Source organism: Herpailurus yagouaroundi, unplaced genomic scaffold (assembly GCF_014898765.1).
Source record: "Herpailurus yagouaroundi ecotype Mexico unplaced genomic scaffold, PumYag 186, whole genome shotgun sequence".
NCBI lineage: Eukaryota > Metazoa > Chordata > Mammalia > Carnivora > Felidae > Herpailurus > Herpailurus yagouaroundi.
The window spans coordinates 12,674,021-12,688,099 of NW_024412417.1; the positions used below are offsets into that span (position 1 = coordinate 12,674,021).

The following is a 14,079-nucleotide window of genomic DNA, read 5'->3' on the forward strand; positions in this document are numbered from 1 at the left end:
ACGCTCGTGCCCGCGCACGCCGCGCAGCTCTCCCAGTCGCCCCAGCGCCCGCCCGCTTTTCGCCGCCCACTCGCCTTCCTGCTGCGGCCACCTCCCCCGCCCCTCCTCTGCTCGCACGCCTGCGCCCTTTCCGGTCGCGCAGGCCAATGGCAGCGCGCCCCTATTACATAAGCGCCAGGGGGCGGGGCCTGGCGGCGCCGGCGACCCCTGCGAGACGGGAACTGCAGGGGACGTCGCCCTCTGTCCCCGGCGCCCCTCCTCTCCCGCGTGCGCTATCTAGGCGGCTTCAGCCGGCGCCGCGCCGCGTGTTCGCTGTCCTGCTGGGTGACGGCCCGCGGCGCGTTTCACAAGTCGCTCGCTAGCACACTCACTCGGGCGGCGGCCCGCCTCGGCCCCCGCGGCCCTTCGCACTCGCCTCCCGCCTCGCCGGCGCCCTGTTATGCTGTGGCTCCGGGGACTGGCCGGGAGAGGTGCGCCAGCGCCGCGGCGGCGTGGGACACCGGGCAGCCCGCCACCCGGACGCACCGCCGCCCTCGCCCCCAGTGCGGCCCGTGGGCCCGGCAGCTCCTAATAGGGACGCGGCCTTTGTTCTCTCATCGGCCTCCCTTTACCGCGTTCCCACGGAAACCCCGGTTATTTACTTATTTATTTATTTTACCAATCTGGGGTTTTTAGGGAGTTCAGGATTCCAGCCTCAGTGTTGCTGGCTAGGGCTCCCTGATCGGATTAGCGGACTACTAACTATACAGAGTTGCTAATATTTGGGGGAAATGGCTAAGTTGGGTTGGTTTGGTTTCTCTTGATTTATAGGCCACAACAGCCAACTTCCAGTATCTGATTAAGAGCGATTGCGATTGTAACGATTATTGTATCTGCTGATTATCTGGAAAGGGCATTTTAGACATTGGCTTTATTCTCTCGTGCACCCACCCCACCCCCCCTTGTTGGTTTCTAATTAGATTTATTCGTAACAAGGAAAAGGGAGGCTTTTGCATTTGACCCAGTCACCTTGCCCATAGCCTCCACTCTCCCAAATTTGCCTGTAAGTGCGCAGGAGTTGCTAGTTTAATATAACTACATCCCAGGTTAGCTGGACTGGGATACAGATATTACAACTGAACTGTTTAAAATAACCAGGAAAGGGGCGCCTGGGTGGCTCAGTCGCTTAAGCCTCCGACTTGAGCTCAGGTCATGATCCCACAGTTTGTAAGTTCAAGCCCTTCATCAGGCTTTGTGCTGACAGCTCAGAGGCTGTAGCCTGCTTGGTATTCTGTGTCTCCTCCTCTCTCTGCCCCTCCCATGCTCTTGCTCTGTCTCTCTCTGTCTCTCAATAATAAATGTTAAAAAAAATTTTTTTTAATCTCTTTAGTTTTCAGTTGTAAGCTAATTTTCATCACCACATGCCCAAATAGATATTGACCAAAGGAACTGGAGGTGTCTAGAGAAACCAAAACTTGGCATATCATGAAGCTCTAGCTTAATCAATATTCACCATAACCATAATAACTGTATTAACCTGTCTACTAGAAGGGGATTGTGGTATTTGGAGAACCTAGAGACAGGAAATCCAAAGAGTTGTGTTTGGCCATGAATCAGAGTGGGCAGTGGAAAGGGACAGCGAAATTTGGCCAGCTAAGATAAGTCGTCTTAACTAGAGAGGTGATTTTTGCTGTGAAATAGTATTAATATGCCACTTGTTACCAAGGCCTAGGTGAAACATCCATTTAAGCCAGTGTTCCTTAAAATTCTGCATTATACCACCTTTGAGAATTTGGTAAAAGCTAAGGAGTGTGCTCCCGGAAAGTTCATATACCTAAAAACTCAGCCCCATTGGTACAGTTTCTCAACCTTGGCACTACTGATGCTTTGGGCTAGATAATTCATTGTTATGAGGGGCTGCCCTGGGGATTGTAAGATGTGAGGCAACATCCCTGTCCTGTACCCTTTTGAAGTCAGTAGCACCCTATCTCCAGTTCTGACAAAAGAAAAATGTCTCCATACCTTTCCACATGTCTTCTGGGGGTCAAAAAACTCCCTTGGTTGAGAACTACTGCATAGAGGGTGTGGTATTATAGTAACTATATGTTGGTTAGGGCATTTGAAATCTGAAGGGAAAAAAGGAAAAAAGGAATGGGTAAGATTCAGCATCTGAGAAGTGACAAACAGTAAAGGAAAGGCGGATGAATTAGCATTACTACCAGCTGGTGTCCTACTTATTCTATAGAAATGTGGCAGCAAATGGGATATGAACGCCTCGGAAGGATTTTTATACACATTTCTGCTTTTAATTGTGAATGCTGCAGTATTTCTACTGACTGGTTTTCTTCTTCTACCTTTAGAAAATTACTCTAGGTTAATATGCAATAAGCATGTGCCTATTTTCAATCCAAAATCACAATCAGATTAAAATGCTTCTCTGGAGACTTGAAAAGACTGATTTATTTGTATTCATGTCTGATTTTCAGGGCTGAGAGAGCTGATGGTTAATCAATATATTATTTCTCAAATGAACGGATTATTCTGAATCACTTTTCCCAATTTATCTGTGATATGTAGGTTAATAGCTAAATATAGGAAAGTGCTTAGCTTAGAGAGGTTCGTTAGAGTATAAAAGAGGCAAGGTCCTGGCCCCATAGGTCCTTCCACTTAGTGATGCACAATAATAGCAATAATGACAACAATAACTCAAAACAAAAATGTTCCCTTTTCTATATCTTATTCTTCTAATCGACTTCTTATTGTGATTTCTCAGGGCAGGAACCTCTGTTTTCCCAAAGGAATCTCATTCATTGCCGTGGCTTTAAAATAATGAACTTCGGGGGTGCCTGAGTGGCTCAGTCGGTTGAGCATCGGACTTCAGCTCAGGTCATGATCTCATGGTTTGTGAGTTTGAGCCCTGTGTCAGGTTTTGTGCTGACAGCTCAGAGCCTGGCGCCTGCTTTGGATTCTGTGTCTCCTCTCTCTGCCCCTCCCCTGCTTGTGCTCTGTCTCTTTCTCTCTCAAAAATAAATAAACATGAAAAAAAATTTTTTTTAATAATAAAATAATGAACTTCAGATGACCCTACATCTATCTTCTAGTTCAATTCTCTTCTGATTTCTAAATTGATATATCCAAATGCCTATTTTCCATTTCCACTTTAATGTTTTATAGACATTTCACATTTAATACCGTATGGTATTGAATCAAAGAAGCTATTGATGGTAAATCACATTTATCTCCACCAAGATAAAAAAAAAAAAATTACTGCCACTTGTACTATGGCATAATGCTAAGATACCCTTGATTGTACAGTATCTCAATTTCAGAGATGTTAGAATTGGTTTTTAAAATACTGCAATTTATTAGAATAGCATCAAAAAGAATAAAATACTTAGGAATAACTTTACAAAGAAGTGCAAAACTTATATTCTAAATGCTACAAAACATTGTTGAAAGAACTTAAAGAAAACCTAAATAAATGGAAAGGCATTCCATGTACATGGATCAAAAAATGTACTATTATAAAACTAGCAATATTCCCCAAATTTATCTGCAGATTCAGTGCTTCCCCTATCAAAATCTCAGCTGTCATTTTTGCATAAATCAACAAGCATATTTTGAGATTCACCTGGAAATTCCAAGGAACTCAGGGTAAAATAAGAAATAGATTTGGTCTTCAACCAAAGCTCCTAAACCCTTGGAATTTCCTGAGTGTTAGGAGTGTCTTTTGTCATTGATAAGGAGCTCCTTTTGAGCTTACCTGAATTTATGCTAATTCGTGGCTTAGGGTGGGGCTCCTAGATGGTCTCCAGATAAGACTGGTGAACATATCAAACAAGGGAGTAGAGGATTAAAACTGTCTTTTTTTTTTTTTTTAATGTTTATTTCTTTTTGAGGGAGGGGTGGGAGGGGCAGAGAGAGAGGGAGACACAGAATCTGAAGCAGGCTCCAGGCTTTGAGCTTAATCAACTGAGCCACCCAGGAGCCCCAAGGATTAAAACTTTCATCAACAATAGCCAGACTATTGAAAAGAGCCCAAGAGTCCATCAATAGATGAAAGGATAAAGAAGATGTGGTATATAGGGGCACCTGGGTGGCTCAGTGGGTTAAGCCTCAGACTTCAGCTCAGGTCTTGATCTTGTGGTTTGTGAGTTGGAGCCCAGTGTTGGGCTCTGTGCTAACAGCTCAGAGCCTGGAGCCTGCTTTGGATTCTATGTCTCCCTCTCTCTCCTCCTTCCCCTGCTCACACTCTCTTTCTCAAAAACAAACATTAAAAAAAGAAGATATTTTATATAAATATATATATATACACACACACATATATATTCCATTATATATATTATATACATATTCCATTATATATATTATATATGTATTCCATTATATATATTATATATATATTCCATTATATATATTCCATTACACATATATTATATACGTATATGTATATATTATATATAATATATGTGTAATGGAATATTACTCAGTCATCAAAAAGAATGAAATCTTGCCATTTGCAATGACGTGGATGGACCTAGAGTGTATTATGCTAAGTGAAATAAGTCAGAGAATGGCAAATGCCATTTGATTTCACTCTTCTGTGGAATTTAGAAATTAAAACAGATGAACATATGGGAAGAAAAAAAAGGGAAAGGGAAGCAAACCGTAAGAGACTCTTGACAATAGAGAACAAACTGAGGGTTGATGGAGGGAGGGAAGTGGGGGATGGGCTAAATGGGTGATGGGTATTAAGGAGGGCACATGTTACGACAAGCACTGGGGGCTATATGTAAGTAATGAATCACTAAATTCTCCTGAAACCAATGTTAACACTCTATGTTAACTAGAATTTAAATAAAAATTTGGAAGAAAAAAAAAAAAACCTTTCAGCCCTAACCACCAAGCTCTAGGAAGGCAAAGGGAGGGGGCTGGAGATGAAGCTCTATAAAAACTATTGAGCAAGATTAGATGAGCTTCCAGGTTGGCAAACTTATCCACATGCTGGGAAGGTGGCACACACCCCATATGCTGTTCCATGGGGACAGAAGCCTCTGCACCTGGGACCCTTCTGAACTTTGCCCTATGTACCTCTTTATCAGGCTGCACATCTGTATCCTTTATAATGTCTTTTATAATAACAGTTTAAACATAAGTAAATGTTTCTCTGAGTTTTGTGAGCTGTTCTAGCAAATTAATCAAACCTAAGGAGGTAATCATGGGGACCTCTAATTTATAGCAGGTTAGTCACAAGCACAGGCAACAGCCTGAACTTGCTACTGGCATCTGAAGGGCGGGGGTGGTGGCAGAGGGCACTGTCTTGTAGGACTGAGCTGTTAACCTGTGAGACCTGATGATATCCCCGGGTAGATAGTGTCAGAATTGAGTTAAACTGTAGGACACCCAGCTGATCTTGCAAAATTGTTTGATGTTTGGAAAACCTACATGTCTGGTGTCAGAAGTGAAGTAGTGTTGTTCTGAAGTATTGGGAGTAGAGGAGACACGGGGAGAGGAGGAGGAGTCTGCTCTCTATTTACATCAGAATAGCCAAAACAACGTTGAAAAGAGGACCCAAGTTGGACGACTTACCCTTCCCAATTTCAAAACTTGGCTGTAAAGCTACAGTAGTTAAGACTATGGTACTTGGAGAAGAACAGACATTTGGGGGGCACCTGGGTGGCTCAGTCAGTTAAGCATCTGCCTTCGGCTCAGGTCATGATCTCGCTGTTCATGATTTCAAGCCCCACATCAGGCTCCCTACTGTCCACGCGGAGCCTGCTTCAGATCCTCTGTCCCCCTCTCTTTCTCCCCCTCTCCTGCTTGCACACACACACTCACAAAAATAAATAAAAACTTAAAAAAAAAATTAAAAAAAAAAACCCAGGCATTTGGTCAATCAGATAGACTTGAGAACCCAGAAATATTCACACTGATTTCAACACAGATGCCAAGAAAATTCAACAGGGAAAGAATAGTCCTATCAACAAATGGTGGGGGAACACTTGGATATCCACATGCAAAAGAATGAAATTGAAACCTTATCTTATGCCGTACACAAAAATTAATCAAAATGGATCACAGACCTAGGTGTAAATGCTAAAGTATAAAATTTTTAGGAAGAAAATATAGGAATAAATCTGCATGACTTTCAGTTAAGCAAAGCTTTCTTAGATATGACACCAAAAGCATTCATGACAAAAGAAGTAACCTATTTAAATAATGGGTAACAAATCTGAGTAGATATTTCTTCAAAGAAGATATACAAATGGCCAATGTATACAAGAAAAGGTGCTCACTGTTATTAGCCATCATGGAAATACAAATCAAAATACTGAGATAGTATTTCACACCTACTAAAATGGTGGATGTAATAAAAAAAGACCGGAATTATGTGTTGGAATGGATGTGGAAAAAATGGGACCCCCATACTTGCAATGTAAAATGGTGCAGCCTCTTTGGAAAATATTCTAGCAGTTCCCCAAAAGGTTAAATATAGGGCTGCCATACGATTCAGGAATTCCTATTCTAGATCTATATCTGAGAGAAAGGAAAACATACATCTACTCAATAGCTTGTACATGAATGCTCAAAATAGCATTTTGGCTATTTATAATAGGCAAAAAGTAGAAACAACCCAAATTTTCATCAACTGATGAGTTGATACATTAAAGTGGTGTATATATATATATATATATATATATATATACACACACACCATATATATATATATATATACACACACCATATATATATACACACACACCATATATACACATTTTATATATATAATAATTATATATTTTTTATATTATATAATTTATATCATATAATAATAATTATATATATAATATGGAATATATATAATATTCCATTTAAGGAATATATATATATATTTTTAAAAAAATCCCTAAATGGAATATTATACACCCATAAAAATGCATGAAGCACATGGCCAAATATTGAAAACATTATGCTAAGCGAAAGAAACCAGTCACAGAAGATCATATATTATGTGATTTAATTTATATGAAATGTCAAAAATAGGCAAGTCTTTAAAGATGAAGTAGATTAGTGGTTGCCTAGGGCTGGGAGAATTGGAAGGAGATGGGAAGTATATGGTAATGGGTACAGACTTTCTTTTGGGATGATGAAAATGTTTTAAAATTGACTGTGGTGATGATTGCACCACTCTGAATATACTGCAAACTACTGAATTGTGTACTTTAAATGAGTGATTTGTATCTTATGTGAATTATATCCCATCAAACTGTTATATTAAAAAATTTTTTTAATGCTTATTTATTTTTCAGAGACAGAGACAGAGAGAGAGTGTGAGTCGGGGAGAGACAGAGAGAGGGAGACACAGAATCCAAAGCAGGCTCCAGGCTTCAAGTTGTCAGCACAGAACCCCATGTGGGGCTTGAATTCACAAACCGCGAGATCATGACCTGAGCCGAAGTCGGATGCTTAACTGACCGAGCCACCTCCCTACCATGGGGCCTTGCTATATGCCCTCCCCTCTCTTGTATGCCCTGCCCTCCCTTCCAGTATGTCTACTTTATATTCCTTCTTCAAATTCCAGCTAAAATATCACATTCTCAGAAAAGCCTTCCTTCCTTGAGCCCCCATCTAAATGAGGATTCCTCTGTGTGGAGAAAAAGGAACTCTCATACACTGTTGGTGGGAATGTAAACTGGACAGCCATTGTGGAAGACAGTGTGGAGGTTCCTCAAAAAATTAAAAATAGAGATACCATATGATCCAATAATTCCACTATTCGGTACTTACCCAAAGAAAACAAAAACACTAATTCAAAAAGACATATGCATTCCTATGTTTATTGCAGCATTATTTACAATAGCTAAGATGCGGAAGCAACCTAAGTGTCCACTGATAGATGAGTGGATAAGGGAGATGTGGTACACACACACGCACACACAAGTGCGCACGCACATTGGAATATCACACAGTCGTGAAAATGGATGTGATCGTGCCTTTTGAGACAACATGGATGGACCCAGATGCTACGTGAAATAAGTCAGAGTGAGAGAGACAGATACCACATGATTTCACTCATATGTGGAATCTAAAACAAAAATAAATAATCGAAAAGCAAAATCAGACCTATACATACAGAGAACAAGCTGATGGTTGCCAGAGGGAAATGGTGAGATGAGCAAAATGGGCGAAGGAAAGAGGGAGATACAGACTTCCAGTTATGGAGTAAATACGTCATAAGAATAAGACGCACAGCAGAGGGAATATAGTCAATAATATTGTAACAGCAATATACGGTGACTACACATGTGGTGAATATAGCATAATGTGTAAACCTGTCAAATCACTATGTTGCACATCTGAAACTGATACAACATTGTCAATTATACTCAAATAAGAAAATTTTAAAAAAGACAGAAACACAAATACAAAAGGCAATTCTAAGAAAGGGAAGCATTTTATACTGTCGACTATGCTCATGAAAGTAAAAATATTGAATAGCAAAGAATAGGAAAGCTAGGGGCGCCTGGGTGGCTTGGTCGGTTAAGTGTCCGACTTCGGCTCAGGTCATGATCTCACGGCCCGTGAGTTCGAGCCCCGCGTCAGGCTCTGTGCTGACCGCTCAGAGCCTGCAGCCTGTTTCGGATTCTGTGTCTCCCTCTGTCTCTGCCCCTCCCCTGTTCATGCTCTGTCTCTCTCTGTCTCAAAAATAAATAAACGTAAAAAAAAAAAAATTAAAAAAAAAGAATAGAAAACCTATAATGGAGTGGGGTGTGGAACAGTATTTGAGTGGATGGCGTCAAGGTTATTGATTCCTTTAAGGGTGGCTAATGAATGCAGGAAAACCTTCAGGTACTTACTTTTACAAAGAGCTCCGTTGGGGCACCTGGGTGGCTCAGTCGGTTAAAGCGTCCCACTCCAGCTCCAGCCACGATCTCATGGTTCATGAGTCCAAGCCCCACACTCAGATCACGGAGCCCACTTGGGATTCTCGCTCTCTCCTCTCTCTCCCCCTCTCTTCCTCATGCTTTCTCTCTTGGTCCCTCAAAATAAATAAACAAACTTAAAAAAAAATAATAAAAAGAGCTTTGCTGAGGTGTAACTGACACACAATAAACTGAATATACTTAAAGTGTTAACAGATAAACAGACAAACAAGGATTCGTCTGGTTTAGTACTCTTGTAGCACTCTGTACTTTTCATTCTTAGTAATTTATTATAAATATAGACATCATATTCACATATACATAAACACGTATGTATATACATATACAACCATATATAATTATATATATAAGTTCGTGGAATATATGTACATTTTTCCTTTCCATTTGACTCCTAAAACAATAATATGTAACATTTCTGTATTGCCTACTCTCTACCAGGTACTATTACACATACTTGATAGTACTTCACACATTTTCATTCATGTAATTGTGTCAACAATTCTTAGGTAACTGAGGTATAAAATGGTTAAGTTGTTTCTGATTCTGTGTCTCCCTCTCTCTCTGCCCCTCCCCCGTTCATGCTCTGTCTCTCTCTGTCCCAAAAATAAGTAAATGTTGAAAAAAAAAATTTTTAAATGGTTAAGTAAGTTACCCAAGATTACATGACTAGAAAGTGGAAAAGATTTTTTTTTAAGTTTATTTATTTATTTTTGAGAGAGATCGCGTGAGAGAGTGGGAGTGGAGGTAGGGCAGAGAGAGGGAGAGAGAGAATCCCACCAGCGCAGAGCCCAATGCAGGCCCGATGGGGGACCCAAACCCACCAACGAAGAGATCGTGATCCCAGTGGAAGTCAGACACTTACCCAACTGAGCCACCCAGGCAGGCCGAAGGTGGAAAATATTTGACCCCGGCAGTCTGGTTCCAGATCCTGGGCTGACTGTTCTACATCACAACGGAAGGCCCATAGCTCCCTGGTTACCCCTGTGTAACCAGCATTGAGCACAGTGCTTGGCAGGGTGTAAGCATCAATAAACACTTGTCGAATGAAGATACACCTGAATGATCCCTCCATACTAGGTTAGAAGTCCTCCTCTAAGTATCACAGAGCATGCTGTAATAGCATTTACACAGCGATAATAATGTAGATATGGATCTAACCACAATTATAACTACAAATATAACTTAATTGGGAGGATGCAGGGATGTGAAGTCGAGGCAGGATGGGGCCAAGGAGGTGGGAAGAGCACTGAAAGCGAGCTAAATTCTTACTTGCCACGGTGGGAAGTCCTTGGATGATGCGTAACACTGAGAAAAACTTGCAGGAAATGGTAGTATAAGAATATTTTGCAGAGGTGTAGAGGTAAATACCAAAAGAATTGACGGACAGGATTGTACACAGCTGTGGCTGAAAAGAGAGAAAACGGCAGGCAGGAAACTGCAACTGTTTTTCCTAACTAGCCTGGTAGGACTAGTAGGGTGTTTTAACTGTGTGCATGCGTTACTGTGACAAAACAAAAACTAACTGAACAAAATAGTCTGCGTTTCTAATCATTTTCTAACCGTATCTGTTTCCAGGCAGTATGTATGTCTTCATAGTGCTCGGTGCTTCAGAAAGACGGATGAACAATTCCGGGTATTATAATGAGTCCAGGTTTTATTAGCACCTTGGCATCTCCCTGCAGTTAGTCTCTGCTTCTCATTCCAGGTAAGGACATGCCTTGGCTTCCCCTGTTCCATTTTTCTAGTTCTCGGCATACCGTCTTTATCTTTAGACTCAGGCAGCTGAATCAGCTAGGGGGAAAAGTATCCAAAATGTAATGTGCCTGTCCTTGCTGCCTTTACATTATTACTCTTAAACAGGTGGAAACACCGAGACAAAACAGAAAAGTCAAGAATGGAGTGTTTCATTCTTCCCCAGACAGCAATTCATACAGATGTCTACTGGGTGAGGGCCTTTGCCTTGATCTTAACCAGAGAGCTGTCTTGGTCTAGCTGATGGCTTTGATTTTGTCCAAAGTCCACTGATTGCATTGGTGGCGGCAGGCTGATTCCATATGGAGAAATCTGTCCTGAAAATGACTCCTGTAGTTTCCCCTGACTTCTGCTGATCTGCAGAGACATTTTTCTAACGTCTCCACTTTGAACCATTACTTTGGAGGAGAGAAGACAAGAAAAAAGCATTTAGTTGCACTCTGAAATGTAACTACTTTTTGGCTGAGTATGGTTATTAATGTTTCTAATTACATGCTTAATTATATTCTGTGTTTGATTTTAATAGTAGTTAAGCCATTGAGACTCCGGAGAATGTTTAATGGTTGATTCCCCAGATATAAAATGAAAGAGGGGGTTTGAGTGACTTCCCAGACCCCTCTAGTCCTTGAACGTCTATGACTTGATGACTCAACATGAACTTCATGGTCTTTTAAAAGAACTCTATTTATGAAAGGCAGAATTAAAACCACTCCAAACTCCATCCAGCTGCATTTTTTTTTCTTTTTTTTTTTAAGGTATGCTTCACACCCAGTGCAGAGCCCAATGCAGGGCTTGAACTCATAACCCTGAGATCAAGACCTGGATGCTTAACCAACTGAGCCACACAGGTGCCCCACCCAGGTACAGATTTGAAACCAAGGCTGCTCACTATTTACAAAGAAGATGACAATGTAGTTTCTGCATACTATAGGAGAACTCTAAGTGTTTGAGGGATGGGTTGAAAATAGTATGAAGAAGGAAACACTTGTTTGAAACTAATGTCACTGTGTTCATCATGTTTTTTGTTTCCCGTGTCTTATGGCGTTTTAATATTTGGGAGGCCTTCCAGCCCCAGGGAGAGACTGCCCCTCCCGGTGCTAGCTACTTCCTGAGGATAATGGCAACCTGCCTAGAACTATGCCTTCTGTATGCACGTATAGTCTCGTGTGTATCCCCTCAACGCTCTCCCTGACTCTCCGACAGCACACCAGTGTTAACCCCGACCTAAGTCATCCCAGGGCCAGGTACCAGTCAATCAGAGATCATCCCTATAGCCCCCAAACTGGCCTGAATTATTCAAACTGGCTAATTCTAAAATGTTTGCTCTGCCCAGCCTTGACTTTCCCACACCAACCCCGATAAAGGCGCTGGCCTAGGCTTTCCCCTGGCTTCTGCTTCTGTGTCCTAACTACAACCTGGTACCCACCCTGTGACCCTGCGTTGGTGTGGTGGGCCCCCTTCTCTGTGGTAACGTAAGTAATAAACTCTTTTTTCAATGGCATTGACCTCGCCATTTCGTCATTCCGTTGCTTCCATAAATTAAAACCTCATGGGTACAAATGAGACAATGATCTGCACTCAGTGTTTGTTGAGTGCGGAAACTGGGAGAATTCCCTGGCCTCCATGTTCTTTGTAGGTATGGTTGGCTCACCTGCTTGGGACACCTTACAAATGATAATCCAGACTTCTAACTCAGTCCCCACGCAGGCCACGTAGCTTTATAGCATTTCATGATCACGCATCCAACCCCGAGACTGGGTCAAATTCCCAAAATAAATGTTTTATCTTAAAGTATAATGTGACAGGCATGTGGGGATAGAGGTGGAGAATGACAGATAAGCACTTCAGCTTGTTATTTGGGAGCCATTAGTCATAGGACATGCCCTGCTGAAGCCAGGTCCCTAGTATTGTCTTCCCATATAAAACTGAATTCATAAAGAAGACATCCAGATGGCCAACTGACACATGAAAAAATGCCCAACATCGCTCTCATCATCAGGGAAATACAAATCAAAAGCACAATGAGATACCACTTTACACCTGTCGGAATGGCTAACATTAACAACTCAGGCAACAACAGACGTTGGCGAGGATGCAGAGAGAGAGGGTCTCTTTTGCACTGCTGGTGGGCATGCAAACTGGTGCAGTCACTCTGGAAAACAGTATGGAGGTTCCTCAAAAAATTAAAAATAGAACTACCCTATGACCCAGAAACTGCACTGCTCGGTATTTATCCAAGGGATACAGGTGTGCTCTTTCGAAGGGACACATGTACCCCCATGTTTATAGCAGCACTATCAACAATAGCCAAAGTATGGAAAGAGCCCAAATGTCCATCGACGGATGAATGGATAAAGGTGTGGTATATATATACAGTGGAGTATTACTCGGCAATCAAAAAGAATGAAATCTTGCCATCTGCTACAACGTGGAGGGAATTAGAGGGTATTGTACTAAGCGAAATTAGTCAGAGAAAGACACGTACCATATGACTTCCCTCATATATGGAATTTAAGATACAAAACAGATGATCATAAGGGAAGGGAAGCAAAAATAATGTAAAAACAGGGAGAGGGACAAAACATAAGAGACTCTTAAATACAGAGAACAAACTGAGGGTTGCTGGAGGGGTTGTGGGTGGGGGGATGGGCTAAATGGGTCAGAGGCATTAAGGAAGACACTTGTTGGGATGAGCACTGGGTGTTGTATGTAGGGGATGAATCACTGGAATCTACTCCTGAAATCATTATTGCATTGTATGCTAACTAACTTGCATGGAAACTAAACACTAAAAAATAAATAAATAACTGAATTCACGATTATGTCAAGCCTCTTATCGATGATAATAGCTATAATTTGGCCACTTACTGTGTGTCTCTAATCCTCACATCAGACCTTCACAGTTAGGTCTGATTATCCCCAATTTTTTGACGAAAAAACCGAGGCTCCAAGAGGTTACTTTTGTCACTGTCACACAGCTACAGGGTGGGGAGCTAGTAAATAAAAGAGCCAGAACTGGGAATGGAAAGCTGATTCTAAACCTTGCCTTCTTTCCCCCACACCACACTGCCTCAGGAATGCATTCCAGCGTGGAGAATTTCTGTGCCTGTGAACTGCTGATGCCCTGCATCAGACTTAAATAGTGGTTAACATGGGCGGCAAGCTTCTCTCTGTTGCCACGACTATGCCCTGATGCTCTTTTGGGTGCCACAGGGATATCTCTTATCATGTCTGGCTCTTGTTTCTTAATCTGAAAAAACAAGGGATTTGGAGTAGACAGCGGTCTTTTATGATAACTTGGATTCTTTTTTTTTTTTTTTAACGTTTATTTATTTTTGAGACAGAGAGAATGAACGGGGGAGGGTCAGAGAGAGGGAGACACAGAATCCGAAACAGGCTCCAG

The 14,079-nt window shown here is 41.6% G+C and overlaps 2 long non-coding RNA genes across 4 annotated transcripts in view; one reads left to right on the forward strand and one right to left on the reverse strand.

Annotated features, from left to right (window-relative positions):
- The first annotated feature begins 9,593 nt into the window (after positions 1-9,593).
- On the forward strand, positions 9,594-12,671 carry LOC121042793 (uncharacterized). Of its 3 annotated transcripts, XR_005796447.1 has the most exons (4): positions 9,603-10,001; positions 10,500-10,629; positions 10,785-10,869; positions 11,432-12,671. It is a non-coding gene; the product is annotated as an uncharacterized LOC121042793 (long non-coding RNA). The 3 variants fall into 3 exon arrangements; XR_005796446.1 differs by having other exon boundaries at positions 9,594-10,001; positions 10,500-10,869; XR_005796448.1 differs by lacking the exon at positions 10,785-10,869 and having other exon boundaries at positions 9,628-10,001.
- The window catches only part of LOC121042794 (uncharacterized), a 37,671-nt gene continuing 33,605 nt past the window's right edge, over positions 10,014-14,079 (reverse strand). The window contains exon 4 of the long non-coding RNA XR_005796449.1: positions 10,014-10,329. This is a non-coding gene — a long non-coding RNA (uncharacterized LOC121042794). The remainder of the gene's footprint in view (positions 10,330-14,079) is intronic.